The sequence below is a fragment of the Panthera pardus genome, unplaced genomic scaffold (assembly GCF_024362965.1).
Source record: "Panthera pardus isolate Hobbes unplaced genomic scaffold, ASM2436296v1 HiC_scaffold_17, whole genome shotgun sequence".
In the NCBI taxonomy this organism is placed as follows: domain Eukaryota; kingdom Metazoa; phylum Chordata; class Mammalia; order Carnivora; family Felidae; genus Panthera; species Panthera pardus.
Window position 1 is genome coordinate 70,535,696 of NW_026526732.1, and position 23,534 is coordinate 70,559,229.

General features: G+C 39.1%; 1 protein-coding gene across 4 annotated transcripts in view; it reads left to right on the plus strand.

Moving 5' to 3' along the window:
- The window catches only part of BACH2 (BTB domain and CNC homolog 2), a 355,806-nt gene that overhangs the window by 29,982 nt on the left and 302,290 nt on the right, over positions 1-23,534 (plus strand). Inside the window, exon 2 of one of the 4 annotated variants that reach the window (XM_053904652.1) lies at positions 22,803-22,854. The exons of the other annotated variants lie outside the window; for them this stretch is intronic. The gene's annotated coding sequence lies outside the window, so the exon portion shown is untranslated. The remainder of the gene's footprint in view (positions 1-22,802; positions 22,855-23,534) is intronic. 4 annotated transcript variants of the gene reach the window in all.

A 23,534-nucleotide genomic window follows, 5' to 3' on the forward strand; every position in this document is an offset into this window, starting at 1 on the left:
ACTAAGGTTGTGGTTAAAAATTCCCTTTTTAGGTATGAATAATCTTTCAAATTACTTAGTGTTGCCCTTTCTTTCTTTCTTTCTTCCTTCCTTTCTTTCTTCTTTTGCCATGGACTTTCTGGATTTTGTAAAAATGAGTCCTAAGAAAAAAATCTCAATATCATGTAAGAGAGAAAGGTTAAGTGGATAATGTATTCCCTCATTAGAGCAAAAATAAAATCAGTTCATGTTCTTGGCAGATTGAGTATGTTAAAATGCATTTTATGATGGAAGCACTGCCAGTTATTTAGAGCAGATATGGAAAAGTCCATTTCAGAATATTGTCCTAGAATCACTAGACTTGGAAGGTGTTCATTGATTTGGCCCGCCATTCACCTACGTGTCTTTTTAATGTCTGTATACCACTGCCTTGCAGCTGGGAGAAACGTGAGCTGCCCTTGGGAGGTGTATACTCTCACTGGAAGGGAACAAGCATTTATTAATATGCCCGATGAGGTGGTAGGAGCTTTCCATGATTTTATTCAATTTTTGAGAAAACCTTCTGAATAAGGTTATATTATAACTTTTTCAGAGAAAGAAGCTGAGCCTCAGAGACGTTAAGCACTGATTTAGGGAAAACCATAGTAAGGGATCAGGCCTCTGGCACCAATACCAATATTGTCTCCAGAGGCTGGGCTGCCCCTTATACTTGGTAATTTAGAGAACAGCGTGATTTAGGGACATCCAGTAAGTATTGTAGAATCCAGAGGCAGGAGTGAGGGGTGTAGCTGGGGTAATCAGAGAAGACCCACTGGCTGGGTGGGAGTTGGACCTGAGCCTTGACAATAGGTATAATTTGTATAGAATAGCCAGGAGGAGAAAGGGTCATCCACACAGTACAAGCCGGATGAGGGCAGGGGTGATAATAAAGTGAGAATGGGCACATACTGTGGAGGCCAGTCTGGCTCAGAGCCATCCAAATTTGACAGTAAATGAGCACTTTCTATGCTAGGCACTATTCCACATTTTTCACATCTTTAAAAAAAATTCTTTTTTAACGGTTATTCATTTCTTGAGAGAGAGAGACAGAGCGTGAGTGGGGGACGGGCAGAGAGAGAGGGAGACACAGAATCCGAAGCAAGCTCCAGGCTCTAAACTGACGGCACAGAGCCTGAAGTGGGGCTCGAATTCACAAAACGTGAGATCGTGACCTGAGCTGAAGTTGGACGCTTAACCGACTGAGCCACCCAGGTGCCCCCATGTTCTTCACATCTTTTAATTAATCCTGTCTTCACAGTTATCCTCTAAGGGAGATATTATTATCAACTCTGTTTTTTGGGATGAAGAGACTGCGGCACCATTAAGTTTGAAGCCCAGCCACCATTCCCCAGAGCCCAAGCTCTTGGTGACTCTGTTGTACTTACCCCTCATTACTAGAGAGGCAGGTGATTTTATGGGGTGATGGTAAGGATTCTTGAATTGCTGGGGACAGTGATGGTAGGGTCAAAATGTGGCATCATCTTGGCCAAATTGGAAAGAGGAGACGCAGTTATTCTGAGCTGAATAGGGTCTGGTCAGGTAACAAGAGACAGAGGTGAGATATAAAGAATGAACAGGACTTGGATGATTGGAATTGAAGAAAAGAGACTAAGATTTAGAGCCCGGGTGGCTGGGAAGACAATTCTCCTGTTGAAGAAATGAATGAGGTCAAGAGAGAAGCTTTTTTTGTCCAGGGCAATAGCAAAGGTGGAAGAAATGTTGCATGGGTTAAATATGCAGCCAAGGCCCCACATGCGAGAAAAATGGTTTGATACAGAGCTGAAAATAAGGGAGAGGAGTCAAGGCAAAGGATAGGAGAGAACTGATGCCCTGGAGATAGATGATTTCTCAAAGGGAGAGAAACCCAAGGCCTTGAAAAGGGCTCTTAGTCAAGCAGAGGAAGGAGGAGGAGGAGCAGGGAACCATGAAGGAAACAGGAGAAGCAGCTAGCCAGGGGAAAGAGGTGAATTAAAAGAGAAAATAAAAAGCTGTTAACAGTGTCAGATGCTGCAAAGAGGTCAAGAGCCACAAAGAGTGAAAAGGGGATGTAAAATCTGACAAAGGAGACCATTAGTATCCTGTACAGTGGGCTTGGTGCAATGGGAAGGTGAGATCCAGTTGGACTCAAGACTTTGGTGTTGCTGAGTTCTTCCTCAAAGGACTTTTCCTAAGCACTAACCTTCCAGGTAGTTCAGTGCCAAGCAGAGTAGGAGCTTGGTAAATACCACCTTGTTGCCTGATGCTGCATTTTGTTATGCTAATCTGTGTGATCTATTGCACTGTGTCTTTAGTGCATTCATTCATGTAGCTGTTTCTGACTGTGGAGGTGTTCAATTGGTCACTGTCTACTGAAGACATCATTTTGGGGCCAAGGTAATGAGTCCTTAAAGGAGAGCAGATGAAACAGGAGACCCTCAGCTTGGAATCATGCTTTAGAAGTTCACCCAGCCCCCTACCACATGTTGCACCCCTCAGTGTGGTGGGTTAATTTATTTCTAAGGCTCTTTTGAGTGCACTGATGGTTACAAGTAATCCAAATGGTGTTATAGCACTGCCATACACACATGGCTTCTTTTTGTTTTAGAGCTTCTTTGTCTTTTTAAATCCAACTGATAGGAAAATAACCTAAGTTGCTTTTTTTTTTTTCCCCTGACTTCTCAGAAATCCTCAAAATACCAAAATGTGTCATAGATTTTCCAGTGCCTGCTCACCCTTTGGTGAGAAACCAGGATTCCCTTGTCTCAGCACCACAGCTGTGAATTGTAAAGCACTTGATCTGCCACAGTGGCACTCATGGTTATTTACATGTAAGCTGCCAGATGTGGATGGAAGTGCACTTCACTTCAACATTGGTTTAAAATTTTTAGAGAGGAGAGAAGAAATTTGCATTTACAAATGATCGTATTTTTTATTTTAGCTAGAAGCCTGTTCGGTGCTTTATTGTTCTAGCCAGTTTTTCTTGGGAACTAAAACATGGTGTGTTCTGATTTTTAAAAAAATATGTCTGTCAGGAACACTTGCAAGACATGGTTCCTAGCTGATGGTAAACTCTTTTCTCTCCCCGCCGCCCCCCCCCCCCCCCCCCCCACTGTCATAGAGTACTGGTAAGTGAAACTTCAAACAGAGTCAGCTCAGGAAAGTCAGACCCCCACCTCTACCCCCTCGGGCCCCTGGCTTCTCTTTTTATTGCCTGTCTTCTCTCATCTTTAGCATCTTGACTCAGAAGTATGAGAGGGGAGAAAAATGAAAGTCAAGTTCACATTGTTTTTTATCTACAGCTTTGGCAAAGGTCAAAGTGTCTTTGGTTGAACTTGTGTCAGTTGGTTTCTGAAGTTGTCTGGGGTTTTGTTTATTCTCCAGTTTCTTAGTCTTCTTTTGTAAATATAATCTAGACTTCATTGTTCCTAGCAAGAGAACCAGCTGGATCTGTTAGGAATCTGTTCTGATTACCAGAAGGTTTTCTCCTCATCTCTTTAGTATCGTTTTATAAGAGTGTGAATGTATTAACATAGTCCAAAAATGTTTAATAAAATTTAATCTTTCATTATTACAGTTACCTGAATATATCATTATGTTTTATCATCCTGAACATCAGCTTTCATTGTTTAAAATTGTGCTCTTCTGTTTTTTTAGAATCATGGACTGATGATTTTATAAAATACAATGAAAGTGAATCATTAGAGGGGAACTTGGGTGGTTCAGTCGGTTTTGCGTCCGACTTTGGCTCAGGTCATGATCTCACGGTTCAGGAGTTCAAGCCCCGCGTTGGGCTCTGTGCTGACAGCTTCAGATTCTATGTCTCCCTCTCTCCTCCCACCCCCAATCACATTTTGTCTCTCCCTCTCTCAAAAATAAATAAACATTAAAATTTTTTTTAAAGTCAATGAATAGAAAAATGGAATTAAAAAGATAAAAATGGTAGCCTGATTAATTTTTTTTAATTATCATAGTCAATAGACATAAAATCACTCTGGCAAACGGCAGTAGAAGCCTCTATGTATCAACTCCCAGTTTTGTGTGCTGGGACTGGGGCTGGTGTGCAGGTTCCACTCTGAGTTGCACTGTCTTGGAGAGAATATAGACCATTTCAGGAGGCTGAAGATGAGTCTGTTAACTTCAGTACACCCCCTCAAAGTAGGTTTTTGGGGAACTGTCACCTTCATATTTCTTGCATATATGTTTATCACTCATAAAAGCCAGGTACAGAAGAAAATCTTGTTTATTTAAACTTTTTCTACTCTTGTGCTCGCTTCGGTAGCACATTACTAAACTTTTTCTACTCTTAAACATATCGCAGGGCAATACATGATTATTATGATATTTCAAACAATATAAAGGTGAAAGTTCAATGTCTTTTTCCAAATTTCTCAGATTGTTTCTTCTTATCTCTTGTTGTTTCTTTTCTTATTCTTCCTGTCTTTATCTTTTCTGTAATATATATAGAAATATATATACATACATATATAAGGTATTTTGTCTCCTATAAAAATGAAATTATAAACAGTTGTCTGCAGCTTATTTTTTTACTTTATATTTTTTTACATTTTTCCTTATCAACAAATATAAATCTAATACCTTTTTTTGGATGTAAATCTAATGCCTTGTATGGTTATAGTTGTACTATAGTTTATTCAATTATCCCTCAGTTGATGGACATCCGGGAACATTCTGGGTTTTTGTCATTCTTAACAACACTGCAGTTAAAATTTATGTACATATATTCTTATGTATCCACTTTGGTGTTTGAGAGACAGATTCCTAAAAGCTGAGTCAAGGATAATGCCAGGTGACATTCCAAAAAGGTTGCATCAATATAGATTCCCACCAGCAAAAAATAAAGTACCTGGTTGCCTCACTGCAGCTAAGTATTAGGAATCTTTTAAAATTTTCCAACTCTGTTGGATGAAAAGAGAGCCCTAGTTGTTTTAGTTTGAAACCCTGATTACCAGAGAGATTGCAACTCTTTTCAGATGTTTAAGGACCTGCTGGATCTTTCTATTTAATTTTGAGGGAACAAACCACAGTAGATTTAATTTGTTTTGTTTGGTCTTTTAAGTACCAGCTTTTCCGTATATGGTGTACTCAATGATTTGGGTTTATGTTTGTTTTAGTGGGATAGAGAAGATAGGAAGATGACAAGGCTGTAGTGTTGAGTTTTGTTTTCTTAAGATGGCTTAGTTCTCATTTTCTTTCTCTAACATTTTTTTCTTCAAGATCAACTTACAGGAAATCCGTCTCTATTTGCGTGTAATGTAAAAAGAGCCCAGGGTGGGGCATCTTTATGGCTTGGCATACTGTACATCATTATTCAAGACTGCCCAAGAAATGTGTGTTCATATATGTACAGGTTTTTTTATTGAAGTAAATTCACATAACATAAAAATTAATCCCCTTAAAGTATATACTTTAGTGTGCAAGCATCACCTCTGTTTAGTTGCAAAACATTTTCACACCCCAAAGGAAACCCTATATGCATTAAAGAGTCCCTATTCCCCCTCATTCCTCATGCCCTGGAAATGACTAATCTTGCTTTTTACTCCTATGGATTTACCTTTTCTGAATATTTCATATAAGTGGAATCATGTGTAACTTTTTGTGCCTGGCGTCTTTCTTTTTTTTTTTTTTTTTTTTTTTAACATTTATTTGTTTTTGAGACAGAGAGAGAGACAGAGTGCAAGCTGGGGAGGGGCAGAGAGAGAGAGGGAGACACAGAATCCGAAGCAGGCTCCAGCCTCTGAACTGTCAGCACAGAGCCCGACGTGGGGCTTGAACTCATGAACCATGAGATATGACCTAAGCCGAAGTTGGACGCTTAACCGACTGAGCCACCCGGGTGCCCCATGGTGTCTTTCATTTTAGCATAATGTTTTTGAGGCCCATCCACATTGTAGCATGTATTAGTACTTCAGTCCTTCTTATGACTGGATAACATTCCATTGTATGCCACAGATATACCACAATTTGTTTACCCATTTGTCCATCAGTTGATAGACATTTGGGTAGTTTCCACCTTTTGGCTGTTGTGAATAATCACACATGTAAATTTAGGCTTCAAGTTAGTCATACAGAGGGAGGTATGAATGACAAGGAGAGTAGCTGAGAAGAGCCTTCTAGTGGGTCTTCTAGAGCTTACCTCTCTCTTGGGGATTGGTCATTTACAGGATCTTTAGAAAGTTGGGTCAGCCTTGGGGTCAGGTTGGGAGTTTGTGTTCATTTAGCTTTGAGAACTGGATTAAATTGGAACACGAAGTCCCCCCACTCACACATGCTATAGATTTTAAAAGGAACTTCCTTTCCATTTCTAGGGGATGGTTGCTTGCTTTTCCCCCTTGGGGCTCTGCATCCCTCTATCCCTAGTGGGTGCAGTGACTAAGAGGCAATATTCACAGCTATTCCTTCTATGGTGGTTACCTCCTCCTCCAGCATCTGGCTTAGAGCCATGGAATGTGACCAGAGGGAGGAATTGTGCCCATGTTTCACTTGGCATAAGTGGCTTCAGTTCCCAGATCAGCAATCCTGGTCAAGTTATGTACCTCCCAGTTTTTTCCTCCATAAAATTGGGTTACTGATACTTACACCATAGTGTTGTAGACAGTTAAGTGGGGTAACACCTGAAGAGCACTGTTCAGTGCCATATGGTAGCGTTTGATAAATGTTCAGTTTCCCCTCTCAGAGATTCTTCATCCTTTCCTGTCCAGTGCCTATCACATCCCCTACTCCACAGTGCTGCGTTAAGAATGAAATGAGGTAATAGGCACAGCAAGGTTCCTAGCACCCTGCCTGGCACATAAGTAAATACTCACTGTGGATAGATCACCCCAAAGTGCTTGATGCAAGGAAATGTTTAAAATGTTTCCTTGTCATAGATGCCAGTGTAACTGCAGTAGGAAAATAGTTCATGTTTTGTCAGATATGAAGCATGCCTTTAGGTAGTCTTTTGTTTCTCTGACCAAATCGCTACTGACTATAATAGCAAATCTCTTGCAAAAGATTTGCACATAAATATTTGAAAATGCATTTTAGACTCCGCTACAATTTTGAAAACCTTTAAGAATACTTATGACACTTATACATTTTTAAAATTAACAGGTCTAATGTGCAGAATCTATTCCCAGACCCTTACTGATCTCCCAGGCATTTCCCAGGAGTCGCTGGTGGGTGCTTGGGAGAGGGTAAGCAAACCAGGATCTCACTGGGAGGTAGAGACCACGAGACCCTGAGGGTCCAGCTTTCAGGGCCTTCTGGAGGGAAATGCTTGGACTGTGGATGTGTTCATTATGCCTCTCTACCTCCATCCCAGACTCAAATCACAGCCACTTCCAGGATGTGCAAATTGAATCAATATCATGCCTGTAGAAGACAATCAAATGTGTCTTTTGTCAGTCCTGGTATTTTTTTAGCACAAGGTCCCTCAAGTTTTAGACTCGTGATGCTAACCACTTGCATTTACAATTTGAAAAGCTGGAACCTATTAGGTAAAGTTATTCTTTTAAAACGTTTTTTCTTTTTCTTTTGAAAAGTTCAAACCTAGAGGGAAGATGACAATAAGGAACATTTCCATACCCTAAGTTTGCATTCACCAGTTATTAGTATTTGTTGTTTTATCTCCTTATGTATAGTGTGTTAGGAAAAGGGGTTCATTTTTTAGGAACCATTTGAAAGTAAGTTGCAGACCTCTTGACACTGTACCCCTAAATACTTCAACATCATCTCTGAAATTAAGAACATTTTCCTATATAACCACAGTGCTATTACAAAGTAATATTTTTAAGTTTATTCATTTTGAGAGAGAGAGAGAGCGTGCATGCACATGAGAGCAGGGGAGGGGGCAGAGAGAGAGAGCCAGAGAGCATCCCAAGCAGGCTCCACACTGTTAGTACAGAGCCCCAACATGGGGCTCAATTCGACAAATCATGAGATCACTATCTGAGCCAAAATCAACCGTTGGACGCTTAACCAACTGAGCCACCCAGATGCCCCTATTACAAAGTAATTCTTAATTGAAAACTTCAGACAGAGGGCAAAGAGTAAAAAAGGCAAGAGATTAAACAATGCTGTGATTAAATTTGAAAGGTGTAAGGAGGAGAAATATAGGAAGATAATTAGAAATCCTATTTAGTTTGTTAAAGGATAAATTTTGTACCAATGAACCATCCAACCGATGCAGGTTTTCCCCAAATATTTATTTTGTTCAAGTAGGTTCTCCTGGTTCTCCGAAGTCATTGAGTGCTTTGGCCAGGGTTATATGATTTTCAGCCTGTAAATGCATTTTTTTTTAGTGTCGTCAATCTAAAACCTGAGAGGTCACATCTACTTACACTTGTGGTTATGAGCAAGTTTTCAAGGGAATTTTGCTGGTGTCATTGCATTGAGAACATGGGACCTTCAGTTATTACAGTCAAAAATGTTTATTAATGGGTAGTTGGAGTAAACATGGGAGTACTTTCCTGACATTTCACTTAGATTTGAGTATAAGTGATATATTAGCACCCATTTTGAAGAATAATTTTACTGGCCTGGCCAAATATTAAGATTGATGTCATCACAAGACTTTTTGCAGATTTAGGCTTCAAGAGTTAGCTCCAGGAAAAATGCTACTCTTATAAAGCTGAGCAGCAGGGACTATGTCAAGTGGATGGTATATATAAGCATCACTGATTTGTGTATTTTTAAACAAAGATATACATTTTCTTGATACCATTAGCTCATAGAACATTAAATAAATTAAAATCTTTCTTTGGACTGGTTCCCTGAAAACATCTATCTTTGGCAGAATTTAATATTTTAAAAGAATTTTGTTTGGGGATTTATTTTTCAAATTGAAAAAAAAGCTATTTTCACTAGGTTTTGGGTTGGAACCATAGTAAGCTGTCTCTCTGAAGAAGCACACCATGCATCATTATGTCAAGAATGAGAAAAAGTGTTTCCTTTAACAGGAGTATATGTCGTAGAGATTGTTTGACCCATGATTTTTTATGAAAAGGTCCGTTTTCAGTAAACTCTTGTGTTTACCAAGTGCATTGAATGTGATAACTGGCCTCCCGATGATCAGGCTGGAGGGAGATGCATTCCAGAGAGTCTGAAATGGTGTATTTTATCTTTCATTTCCTTTTTCCTTTTACTCTTTTAGTATTCAGTGGCCATGGAGATTCTAATTTTAAATTCTTATTTACATATCAAATTTACAAGTTATGACTTTTAGAATAATTTTTGTACTGTGTTCTGTGAGCAAATTACAACAGCATTTAATGTAAAATGCATGTGTAGTTTCTTGTGTATCAAAGCCATGCTTTTTCTTTGCCTAGCTTAACCATCTCCTGTTTCCAATTTGTTAGAAAGTTCTGTGTGAAATGTGAACTCTGGTTTACACAATTACTAAGAATGAATTCAGTCCCTTGGGATAATAGCCCTTGAGCTATCTTTGCTGCTTGTCTTCTGCAGAGTGTTTGTATCTTTCTCCTCTAATGCCAAGTACTCACTTTTCACATGTAAATTGAAGATGTCACTACTTTAACTTGGCCACCAGTGAGCGCATGTAATGGTGACCGGCATCATAATGGTTTTTGACCACTGAAAATTTTGTTTTTAAGAGACAAATTTTATGGGGCCAAACTCAAGATGGAAGATTAGATTTGTTCATCATTCATTCTTGTAGTCAGCAAACATTCATCAAGTGCCTATTTTGTGTCAATGGTGTTCAAAAAGAAGCAGGATGAAATTGCCTTGGAATCTTGTGTCAGGTGTCATGAACAGGTACTCACCTTACATGAGCTCTTCAATGCTCATGTAAGGGTGGGATTGAGAGGATGGATGGTAAGGGGCCCCACAATTTGATTTGATTATTGAAAATTCAGTTTCATTTGATTATTGAAAAATGTATAGTAAATTCCCCTAGTAGGACAAGGATGGTGGAAAGAACTTTCAGGGCAAAAGGTATGTACAAAGCCATAGAAGCATAAAACATGTAACACATTGTGTGAGTTGCAGACAGTTCAGTATGACTAGACTTTGGAGACATAGAGCAGTGGAAAAAGATCAAGCTAAAACATGGATGAGAGCCTAATTATGAAGGATTTTACACACCATTCTAGGGAGATTGACCTTTATCCTGTAGGCAGTGGGGAGCCACTTCTCATGATCAAATTTGTGCTTTAGAAATATTGTCTTATCACTGTACAGAGATGTGACTGAAGGGGAACAGACTCAGAGGTCAGAGGATCTGTCACTATGTTCCTACACAAGTTTGTGAGACAAGTGATGGGCCAGTGGCTGTAGGGATCAAGACCAACAAATGATGGTGCTGAGAGCGAATCCTCACAACGTGGTGAGAGCGATGGTGTGAGAGGAATCCTCACAACGTGGTGACTGATTGAATATAGGTAAGGAAATAGAGGAAATAATTGTGGACAGCTCCCAGGTTTCAGGTTTGGGTGACTGCATGAATGATGTCATCAGCGAATGGGCACTTCATTAAGTAATGAGAGCCATCAGGTTAATGTGCAAGACAGAACAGAGAGAGCTAATGGTAGAAGCCATAGGAAGTGGACATTTAAGGAGGAGGAAAATAAAACGAAGGAATGAACTTCAGGGAGGAAGAAAACCTAAGCATAGGGTATCCCAGGACCCAATGCAAGAGTTTCCAGAAGGAAGAAGTGACAGGAGTGTTAAACACTTCAGAGATGTCAAGAAAGGATTCCAGAATATGTCAACTTGTAGGTTCATGTAATCCTAGTAAAGAGCAATTGGTGAGCAAATAAAATTTAAAAATTAGGCAATACACTTACACCATTCTTGCAAGAAACTTAGATGTGAAGGGAAGGAGAACAATAAGGTCAAGAAACTGTTTTTTTAATCTTAGCTTTTAAGGTTGAAAATCTTGAGTATGTTTACATAGTAGAGGATAGATAAAATCTGGAAGAGACAAAGAAAAGGGGATCTGAGGATACGTATTAGCTGGAACACATGAAGAGATTAGCTTTGGACCAGAAAAGAACAACTCTTAGCAGACAGGAGCAAAAGAAGAAAGGCAAGGTGTGGATATTAATTTAAAAAAAAAAAAAAAAAAAGGAGGGAAAGCAATATAGGATTTGAAAGTTGAAAGTTTGAGCAGTGTAGTGTCCGTGAATATGAACTGCCCAGATCTGTAGCTGGGAACAGCAGGGCCCAACTGCTGCCCCTCTGGAGCCACCTCTGCATTGGCATTGGCATTAAGGCCACACTTAGCCCCCTGGCTCCTCCCAGTCAGTGACTGAGCACAGTGGGGGCTCCTATTGGTACTTCATTCATGTGGGAATAGGATCTTTCTAGTGGGCCATGTTGACTTGAGAAATCCCATTGTCTTGACTAGACCTTGCTTGGAACTGTGTTGCAGTCTGAGACTTCTTATCTTTTCCTCCTTCCTTCCCTCTTGTATCCAGAAGTATAGTCTGAAGGACCTATCAGCTTCTCTTGCTCACTCCCCTAATAAATCTTTTGTATTTCTAATCCTATCTTGGTGCCTACTTCTCAGTAGACCCAAACTAATGTAAAAAAACATGGTCAGAATTTGTGTATTATTAAGGTAATGCTAGCTGCTGTAAAGATAATCCCTCAAGTCTCAATCATTTAAAACAATAGAAGTTTCTTCCTTATTTGCATAACATTCAAACTGAGTGTTGATGAATGATAGGTGGCATTCCTCCCAGTAGTCCTTCAGGAATCCAGATTACTTCCATTTTGCAGTTTCTTCATTTTCAATGCATGGCTTCCATAGTTCTGTGCTTGTTTGTGTCACATCAAGAGAGAAGGAAAAGGGTGCCTGAGTGACTCAGTTGGTTGAGCTTCCAACTCTTGATTTTGGCTCAGGTCATGATCCTTACCTGAGGGATCATGGGATCAGGGTCATGGGATCGAGTCCTGCTTAGGGCTCTGCACTGAGTCTGCTTAAGATTCTCTCTTTCTCGGGGCGCCTGGGTGGCTCAGTCAGTTAAGTGGCCGACTTCGGCTCAGGTCATGATCTCGAGATCCGTGAGTTCGAGCCCCGCGCCGGGCCCTGTGCTGACAGCTCAGAGCCTGGAGCCCGTTTCAGATTCTGTGTCTCCCTCTCTCTGACCCTCCCCCATTCATGCTCTGTCTCTCTCTGTCTCAAAAATAAATATACATTAAAAAAAAAATTAAAAAAAAAAGATTCTCTCTTTCTCTCTCTCTCTCCCTCTCCCTCTGCCCTTCCCTTGCACATGTGCTTGAGTGCTCTCTCTCTCTCTTAAAAATAAATAATGAGGGTCGCCTGGGTGGCTCAGTCGGTTAAGCATCCGACTTCGGCTCAGGTCATGATCTCGCAGTCCATGAGTTCGAGCCCCGCGTCAGGCTCTGTGCTGACAGCTCGGAGCCTGGAGCCTGTCTCGGATTCTGTGTCTCCCTCTCTCTCTGACCCTCCCCGCTTCATGCTCTGTCTCTCTCTGTCTCAAAAGTAAATAAATATTAAAAAAATTTTTTTTTTTTTAAATAAAAAAAAATAAATAAATAAATAATGAGGGGCGCCTGGGTGGCTCAGTCGGTTGAGCGTCCGACTTCGGCTCAGGTCACGATCTCACAGACCGTGAGTTCGGGCCCGCGTCGGGCTCTGGGCTGATGGCTCGGAGTCTGGAGCCTGCTTCCGGTTCTGTGTCTCCCTCTCTGTCTGCCCCTCCCCCGTTCATGCTGTCTCTCTCTGTCTCAAAAATAAACGTAAAAAAAAAATAAATAAATAAAATAAAAATAAATAAATAATGAATTTTTTTAAAGAAAGAGAAGGAAAGAACATGGAAGATCACACACAGAAGGTTTTTATGCACCAGGCCTGGAAATTAGCATAATCACTTTTGCTCACAGTTCAGTGGTAGAACTCAGTCATATTTCACCACAGCTGGGAAATGTGCCATGACCTACTTGTGTGCCAGCAAGAGGAGGATATAAGCTTGGTAAAATAGCCTCTGTAGGAAATGGGAGGACCAGCTTAGTAGGGGAACCTAGAGGTACTAAATCCTACAATTATGTGATTTTCCCCCCTAACAACCTCCACACCGCTTCACAGTGACCTGTGAATGAGGTGAGAAAATAGGTTGGGTTAATTCAGAATTTGGAGGTTCTGCTCTTATTTCAAAACTGAATGGTTTTAAAAGAAGAATAGGGCAAGTTTCCATTGGTGAAAGTCTTTTCAAAATTTCCATACATTTTGGATTGATGTGAGAAAGTCCTAGTTACAACATATGTTACCCCATGGGTTGCTGGCTTTAGGTCCTGCACCTGGACAACCAGTCAGGATTTGCTTCTTCCTTCCTTCATGTTGGACCCTTCTGAAGCTGAGCACTCAGAGAGAATGGCTTATAGAGAAAGGAAGATTATTTTTCAGATCCTGTGAAACTACTGATCCTTCAGATGAACCATTTATCTCATAACTTTCTCCAACATGGATAAATTAACGCTGCTTTTAGCTAGTAACCTTCCCTACCTGCTCTTCTGATAGCGTGCGGTATTTTTTGCAATTTTTGCCTTTGCAAATTATGCTCATCGTGTTTCCTCTGCCTGAAGTTGGCTTTCTACTCCATTCCTCCTTTCTTCTCTTTAATTTTTGACAGTCAAAATCCTGGACCTTCTATACTCTCTGGCTCAGTTCAAATGACACCTCCTCCACTGTTTCTTCACATTTACCACAGCTAAACACCTCTTCTTTCCTTGGCCTCCTTGGGTGTTGGTTTCACCATTCGGGTGTCACTTGGATGCCTTGTATATACTTGTGTGTGAGTGTTTCACCTACTAGATTTAAAACTCATTGATGATGGGACTGTGAATTTCTAGTACCACCTACCCCTAGCACAGTGTCTTGGACAGAGTAAAACTTTAATAAGTGTTGAATGAAAATGAATAAAGTTTGCTGACTGTGGAGAGACAATAGTAGAAAGATAGTAATGTTTAATTTGGAAAATCAGTCTTATATGGCCACAAATCACATGAGGATTATAAAAATTAAAAAAAAAAAAAAAACCCAAAACCTCAGATAATGTCTTAGAAGGAAGGGAATGATATATAGTGATTTCTTGTAATTCCAGTGGAATCATAGGGATATAGTTTATATTATTATGGGGGCTAAACAAGGGATCTGAAGTCTGTGAAGGATATATCCAGTCATCTGATGTTGAAAAAGTCAATTGATTGGGAACCCACTATTTTTATAAACTTGAGTTATTTTGGAGTGTTAAGGGAGGCAAAGTGAGATTTGGGTTGGCTGTGGGGAGTATATGGTATGTTAACGCTCAGGAGACTTGTTTTGAGTTTACAACATTGCAATACCTCCTCAGTCCTTTTAGAATATATGTAAAAATACTTGTGAGGGGAAAATAATGATTTGACAAGAGACTTCTTGATATAGCTAGAATGTTTCATTGTTACTTTTCTATAAATCCCCTAGCAGACTGATTTTTGTTGTTACTATTTTTTTATTGTTTTTGCTGTTTGTAGTTGTTTATTGTAGGATAAAAATCTGATAGGAAATATTTCTTAAATATAAAGTACATTATAGGATATAGACGGTCTACATAAGATAATACTCCTTTTCTGCTCTAGGACCTTTTATTTTCTCAAAACCAAACATACTGTCAGTTCAAAGAGGTGGAGAACAATTAATTAAATCTCCCTTCCTCTACTCAGTTTGCAGGGCATTACACCATTGGGTGGTCCAAGGGACTTACACACATCAGATTATGTTATCACTGCTCCCTAGGTTAGTCTGCTTCATTTTATTACCATGATTTAACATATCAGTTTTCTTTATATTTAGTGAATATTTTCAAGTAATTTTGAAAAGATCTAAGAAGACTCACAGTCAGTTATTTTTTCACGAATAAATTATGCTCTGTACTTAATTGAGTCTGTCTGTAGGGAGCATTTATTTCTATTCACCAACCATTTGCCACGCTCAGCACTAGATATCAAGATTATGGTCTATTGATTTGCTTCTCTGTCTGTATATTTCTAAGATGTCTTATCTTTTTGGTTTCATTTCTTGACCTAGAGTTCTTTTACATAAGCTCTTTTAGCTGGCTGTGATTTGTTGACAAATTACCTACACTTAAATTTTTATAAATGGATATACATATTTTGGAAACCATGTTTTTAGGATTATAAATAAGATAAAAGTAAAGATATATTGCATTACTGTATTCAAAAGGTCTTTTGGAATAAGAAGTCTTTGTATATTAAGAGCAACTTGTGCCATGATCACTGTTAAAAAATAGTTTGGCGGTGATGTTTTTATTTATTTCTATGTACACATTGTGTTTGACTACAGAGAAGTCCCTTACGATGACCAGGGCTTCTGTGTGGCTGATTTTAGGTCCAATAGGAAATATATGGTGTAACTACTGTGGTGTTTTCTCTTTCCAGTAGACGTGGACTTATCCGTGAGATATATTAAAAATGCTTTGACATCCTTACTTCAGCTCAGGTAGAGAGGAACCCTACAATACATGATGAAGAAAATCTTTTGTTGCGGCCCAGGCCAATTCTTGGTGCTTGATTTCATGAAGAATGTGACACTTTCCACCATGTAATTACAGACTGTTAGACTGGGCAAGGCCTTATACACCTTCAAGGTCAACATCATCCAATACAGATGCCTTGTCTAAGGGATCCTAATTTCTGTGTGGTAAATGAGTCTAATCATCAATTCTCATGGCTAATCTTCAGTTATTTAGATAAAGACAGAACAGTGACTTCTGTAAGTCTTCTTTTTCCAAGCTGGTTATATTCCATTCCCTTCAGTGTAGTGTAGTGTAGTGTAGTATAGTATAGTATAGTTCCTTCATCATCCTGGTCTCCTTTTTCTTCACACTCTCCAGGTTATGAGAAGGTGTCTTAAAATGTAGCGAGCAAAATTCAAAGCTATTCTCCATGAGTAGTTTGACTGGAGCCAAGTATAGTGAGACTTCAGTTTCCTTGGCCTTGAGAACAGTACCTTTATTAATGCAGCCCAAGAGGGCATTTCGGCAGCCCTGTCACACTGTCTTTATTGAATCAGGAAGCCGCCAGACGCTATGGACTGACTGTGTGGAACCTTACACTGAATCCTAGTAAACTTTATCAAATTCATTTTAGTGCATATTTAACCTTGAGAGAATTTTGGAATCCTGTTTCTGTCATGCCTGTTACTGTGTTTTCGTACCCACATGTCTTCTGGGACTTTGTTTTAATCATTGAAGAAAATGGGCTAATTATAGACCTCTGTCCAGAATGATATCCATTTACTTTTGCTTTAGATAGAATCTAATTGTTGTATCATGTGTGCCTGGGAAAGCTGAATGGTAAAGCCAGAAGAAGGTGTCCTGTCTGTTAGCATTGTCTCCTATACCTTGGTAGACCTAACACTATCGAAGGAAACAAAACGGTTTCCACTGGAGCCTGGTGGGGGCCCGTAGCTGTGAGATGTGGATTACAGACGGGCAGTTGTATGTCTTGGTTTGCCTAGGAGTGTCCCAATTTACTCCTCTGTCCTGGATTAATTGATCATACTCTTGCTCATCAAGTGTCCCATTTAGACAATACAGAATGTATTCACCCTAAAGCCCTGCCTTAGCTGAGTCCTTTTATTAACACATGATATTTTATAACTGCCTCTCTTTGGTTTGGGTCAGAGCCCTTCTCATGTTCCAAGAAATTTTGATTATATAGGTGATGTTATAGAGTCTTCATCAAATGTGACTGGAAGGAAGCTGCCTGGCACCAAATTATGCTGATCTCTGTATTCTTAAATAAGGGTCCCTGGCAGTCTGAAAAGCAGTGCCTCACCTTAATTTGGGCTTTTAATACTTGATGTTTGTGTCTGTCCAGGTTGGTACTTCAGTTTTGCCACAACATAGTGCTGCTCAGACCATTGTTGAAAGTTTGACGCTAAGCACAAAGTATTTAAACACAGTAGATTCTAAATAGGTTATTTCCTTTCTTCCCTCCTTCCTCTTTCTTCCTTCTTCCTGTCCTTCCAAAATCTATGGACTGTACTTTCTCACCTCTGGAAAAACAGGACAGAGAGTACATCCTGCATCACCACTGTCACCTTCCTACATCAGGACAGATTTACCACGTGTCCTCATATCGCTCTGAATAACTTCTGGAAATTATAGAACAAAACTAACTTTCCATTAGAATCCCAACAATTGTTATGAAGGCCCCTGCCTGGGAAAGTTTTTCTCACATGCTGTGATGTGTATTGCACTGAGGGGAAAGTTGCATCTTCATTAGTTACCCATGACTTAGTCCAGGTGTCACCTTCTAAGTTAGGAAGAGAGAGAGGGCAACCTAGCACAAAATACTCTGGTGACACATTTGGTTTTTAAGGGAGAAAAATTCTGAAACCGAAAGGGTTTTCTTTTTTTTATATGACTAGCAAAATAGTGTTGATTAAGACAAGTCAAGCAGGTGCTGGGGATGTGCTAAACTATTTAATGGTTTTCAGAGTACTGAAAGGCTATTTTTAAATGTTTCTATATTATTCTCAGCCAAGCTGCTGGATGAAAAGTACAAAAGGCTAAAAATATTTACAGTTTCAGTAATGTCTGTTTTAAAAGAAACCATCCTGTGTGGTTTTTTTTTTTTTTTTTCCATTTGTAGGAAAAGAATATTATGGCTTAGAGAGAAGTGGTCGAAAGCAGTTTGTTCAATGCTTAAGTTTTTAGGAAAAATAGCTGTCAAAAGAGCAGTAAGTTGGGTTATAAATCATCAAGCTTTTAAAAGCCAAATCAAGAATGAGAACAGGTGATTGCAATTACTTTTACTATTACTGTCCTGTTACCGCTTTTCATACTATGAACTGTAGTTCCAATTGAGAATGGTATTGCTTTTCAAAATTTTTCTATGGATTTAGGAGACAAGGTGCTGGTGTCAGACTGCTTGGGTTTGTATCTCAGCTTCATCCCATGTATATTTGATTTTGGATATGTTGCTTAAACTCTCTGTGCCTTAGTGTACTCTTCTGGAAAATAGAGATAATAGTGCCTGTCTCCTAAGGTTGTTAAGGTTAAATGAGTTCTGTTCAGAGTAGAACCTAGTGCATGTAACTACTCAGTAAATATTGGCTCTGTCCATTTTTGACTTTTTAAAATTTTAACTTAGTTTAGTTTTTTAATTGTTGTAAAAAACACATAAAATTGACCCTCTTAACCATTTTTAAGTCTATAGTTCTATGATGGTAACTATATTTACATTGTTGTGTGACAGTAATTTTTTAAAAGCTGATTTTCCTTCATAGTTCCACAGCGCTATAGGCATAACATGAAAATGCACACCATAAGGTAGGAGTTTAGACTGTTCTCTTCGCTGCTGTATCATGAGTGCTGAGAGCCATGCCTGGGGTAGCAAGGGCTCCATTAACGTTTGTTAGATGGATGGATGGATGGATGGGTGGATGGATGGATGGATGGATAAATGGATGGAGGACAGTGAGGCTTCTTTTAACAAAGTAGAGGTGTTTTTGAAAAAGTATTTCTTAAACAAATTACACTTTTTAAAAGTGACCTTAAATATGCATGGAACATTGACTCTTCATAAAGTAAAGTGATTTTTAAAATAAATGTTTCTTAATTATTTATAAATTCTGATTTTGGCGGGCTCAGCTTTTCTTAAACTGGGAAAAATAGTATACTTAGTATTGATATAGTGAAATGAAAAAGGATATGTTAAATGATTTGTCTAAAATTTGAACAGGATTTACTGTACATTTTCTAGCATTTTTATTCTCTTTCAGATCTGACCACCAGACCTACTTTTTCCTTAGGCATATGTGAGTCATCTTGCTCTTGCTTTCAGAAGTCAAAGATTCAGGTCTAGATCAGTGTTTACCAAAATTGGTGGAACACTACCTTTCCACTGAGAGTAAGCATCACCTTTTTTTTTTTTTTTTTTTTGGGTCTTTTAAAAGAAGGTCAGCTGAATATTGTCTAGAAATGGCCCAAACTCTGTGGGTGGGGAGAAAGGAAGGAAGAACCTGTCTCTCACTTAAAAACCTACCACGTATGAAATAAATTATAGTCTTGCTCTGTGGAGTTTTCATTTAAATGATCAATTCTGTTGGAAAAATGTAAATTTTTGACAAGGTTTATTTGCTTCCGGATGAAATACTTAGTGTTACTTCTTATTGTTCAACCTTAGATTTTGTTTTTATGACATTAAATATTCCAGTGAACATTCTATTGCATATTTAAGTATTACCGTGAGGTCATAGGCACAAAACGTGGCTTACACAGAGGCTCACTTCCTTCTTCCAAGGAATAGGGACCCTGCATTGCCATGAACTTTGCAGTCCTGGGTGGGGGGAAGATGTAGGAAACCGTGTCACCTGTCCAGATTTTTATTGTGCCTCATTCCAACACAGTGCCTGGCTGTAACCAAAAGCAAGAGTGCATCTTTCCTTTCAGCTGCTGTTTGGCCAACCCTCACTCTGCTCCCATGGCAGAGAAAATCGCCCCATCTTCCAAAAGATGGCATCTTGAGTCATTTCCATGAGTATTCTGGCCTGTCACCTGAAAACTGATGAAGAAAAATGATCTTGCCTAATCACTCTTTCCCATGCCACACAAGCAGAGTTTACCTCTGAATCAGAGACCATAAATCTTCTGAAAGGTCTCTGTTGCTTCTGAGTTACTAATATTTTTGTATTCCTCTGATAGCAGCAACGTATATAAAATCTTCCCAATTCTTTGAACTCTCTTTCAACTCCATACCTAAAGAGGAACAAAAAACAAATAAAAGATTAGTTCAATGGTCTGCACTCTGAGGACAGTAATAGTGAAGGAGTCAGCTCACGCTACTCCTCACCTACCCTACCCTGGCTTCCTGTCACACAGAGAACCCAGCCTCCTCCGTGGAGCCTACAGGGTTCTGCTGACCCAGCCCCTGCCATGCTCATCAGCTACTCTGACTAGAGAACAGGCTCTTCCTGGTGCTGCTGCTTCTGCCTAAACTGTTCTCCCCAACATTTTTCATTTTGCTAACACTGGCTCATCCTTCAGTCTTATCTTAATATCACTTTCTCAGAAGCCTTCCCTGATCTCCACCCTTAATGAGCAACCCCTAGTTCATATTTTCCCTTCTCCTTACTCTTCTAGCCCTTATTAGAATTTTAGTTACATACTTATCGTTGGGTTTGTTTATTTAATGGTTTTCTGTCCCTTTCGACAATAAGCCCCATCAGGATCATGGCTGCTTTGTCTACTTTTTGTAATACCCAGTTAGACCCCTTTGACTGAAGGATAAGGTAGGTGATGGTGAATAGAGAGATATCAGACTGAAAAAGTAGGTGGAGGCTATACTTTAGAGGAATGAAACTTTTCTTGAAGTTCAAAAAAGGATGATTTTAATTACCTTAATGCAGTGATTCTAATATTGTTGTCCAGTAGCCCTTAATAAATTAGTACTTGCCTAAATACATTGCATATCTGATGCACTGTAATAGCCCTCTTCAAATGAGAATTAAAAGTTACATACTTTTAAACGATATCCACGTTCTTGTTATAATAGAACACAGGTCAATAATTTATTCATAGTCTTTCATTTCATCTTTATCAAAAAGGAAAAATAGTAAAAACATTTTTATAGTAACCTGACATTTGAAACCTTTTCACACTTGTAATATCAAAAGCTTGACTCTTAATAGGTATCCTAAACTGACAAATATGCCTTTTATGTATATTTAAAGGAAGCTTTTATAGACTTTTAAGGTTAGCTTTCTTTTGAATACTTCTACATGCTATACCTAATAATTTCAGGGTAAAATTTCATTTTCTTGATCAAATTCTTTTTAACTACCACATTGGTGTTCAAGCAGAAGTAGCCTGCTTTATGGAGTTTCTGTGTTCCTAGAAAGTTAGTTATGGAATATGATTTTATAAACCATGTGTTACAAATTGTGATATACTTGATCATCTTTTACTTAAAATAATCCTTCAGTAAATCCATTTATATCACCGAGTTCATCTTTTACAAATGTGAATTTTAATAAGTACCCATTTTTCTTGACTTGCAGGGTAACCCTGAAAATAGTAAACTAAGTCAATGATTCTTTTTCAATCTGTATTTTTTAAGAGAATGTGTGTTATTTTGTTTCAGGTGAACATGTTAGTTAATATACTGTGCTGCATCAGCCAGTAGGGAGGGGTGGGGGGAGGCAAAGGAACCTTGACACTAACATAACTGATTTTTTCTTTTGTATGAAAACTTGTTGAAGCCTGTCCTAAAGAATTCTGAGCAGAAATTGAAGGGTGAACCTATGGTTTTTGGAATACTTGGAAGAAATTGTTTCAGTGGATGACATTAATAGTAAAACTGTGGCGGTATTTAGAGTGGATACTTCATAATAACTTTTAGAAATTGATCATCTCCATTGACACATTATACATATAGAAGTACAGCAATTCACTCTGTTTTATACCTATTCTGTGAAGATTGTTTAAAGGATAAGAGCACTTGGTAGAGGCAGAGAAAAACAATAAAACTGAAACCCAGAATTTATGTACATTTAAGATTAATTATAACTCAGTGGCTCCTGGTGCTCACCATTCTAGATTGAGTAAAGGATCCTCTGTTCGTTCTGTTCCAACAATAACCACACAGACTCAACCTACCAATTTATCACTCCAGTTTAACTTCTGTCACTTCCTTCCCACTTCTCTTCCCTTGATGGCTTCTTTAGCTGTCATCTGTTCCACCTCTTTGTGCCTCGTTATTCTGTCACTGCCAGCTTCCTGTCATGGAATGAGAATCTGGGCCTGGAGGCCCTTGCAACAGATTCCTGGAGAGCAAGACTTCAGAGATTTTTCTCAATTCTATTTCCACCTCCTAAAAAAAATTATTTTTTAATTTTTTTAATGTTTATTTATTTTCGAGAGAGAGAGACAGAGAGACAGACAGACAGACAGACAGAGTGTGAGTGGGTGAGGGTCAGAGAGAGAGAGGGAGACACAGAATCTGAAGCAGGCTCCAGGCTCTGAGCAGTCGGCACACAGCCCGACGCAAGGCTCAAACCCACAAACCATGAAATCAGATCATTACTTGAGCCAAAGTCAGACGCTTAACCGACTGAGACACCCAGGTGCCCCCTAAAAAAATTTTTTTAAGCTCTACACTCAACATAGGGCTTGAACTTACGACGCCAAGATCAAGAGTTGCATGCTTTACTGACTGAAGCTAGCCAGGCGCCCCTAAAAAAATTTTTTTTTAATACAAATACTAAAGATTTTTAAAATTTATTTCAAATTCGGATTATTTCTAGTCACCTCATAGCTAGGTCTGAAGTTCATCTGTGTAGGAATGGAGTTAATTAAACAAGCGAATGAAGTAAATGAAGATATGAAGATATACTTTCCTAACTTAAGAGAACAAATTACTTCCATCCAGTTCAGAAATGTCCACTTATCTTTAAAAATGAATTCTATTTGGGGTGCCTGGGTGGCTCAGTTGGTTGGGTGTCCGACTCTTGATTTCGGCTCAGGTTGTGGTCTCACGGTTTGTGAGTTCGCGTCCTGCATAAGGCTTCACACTGTGAATGTGGAGCCTGCTTGGAATTTTCTCTCCTTCTCTCTCTGCCCCTCTCCCTCCCTCTCTCTCTCAAAATAAATAAACTTCAAAAAAAAGTAAAAATAAAAATGAATTAATATTTTAAGGAGAAGTTTGCATAGCTTAAGCAATTGTTTTTGGCAGTTTATTAAAAAATCATTGAAATTCACTGTTAAAGCAAAATTTATACAGTAGTCCCCCCTTATCCATGGTTTTCCTTTCCACAGTTTCAGGTACCCGGAAGTAGATGATCCTCCAGACATACTCTATCATCAGAAGGTCAGTAGGAGCCTGACACTACGTCACAGTGCTTATGTCATTCACCTTACTTCGTCTGCTCACGTAGGCATTTTGTCATCTCACATCCTCACAAGGATGAGTACAGCACAATAGGATATTTTGAGAGAGGTAGAGAGAGACCACATTCACATAACTTTTATTACAGTATATAGTTGTAATTATTCTATTTTTAGTTCTTGTTGTTAATCTCTTACTATGCCTAGTTTCTATATCAGACTTTTTCATTGGTATCTTATGTATAGGAAAAGACATAGTATTCAGTACTATCCGTGGTTTTATGCATTCACCGGGGGTCTTGGAACATACCCCTGGAGGCTACTCTATTAAGCATTGTTTTATCCTTCATGGTGTTGCTTGTTTAATTTCAGCAGATTAAGGAAGATTACCTGGAGCTGGAAAGACCTATGAGAGTAGATGAGGGCTCAGAGGAGATAGGAATAGCTTCTGTGGAGGAGTCAAATGCAGCAGGTGAGCATGGGATGTACCAGACAGTGGTCCCTATAGCACAGGCAGCATTTGTGAGGCACAAGCTAGAGCACATACATGGACATGTTTTTATGTGTGTATGTGTGTGCGTGTGTATGTGTGTGCCTGTGTATGTGTGTGGGGGGGGGGGGAGGGGTGACAGTATAAACACATGGAGACCCCAGAAGCCATAT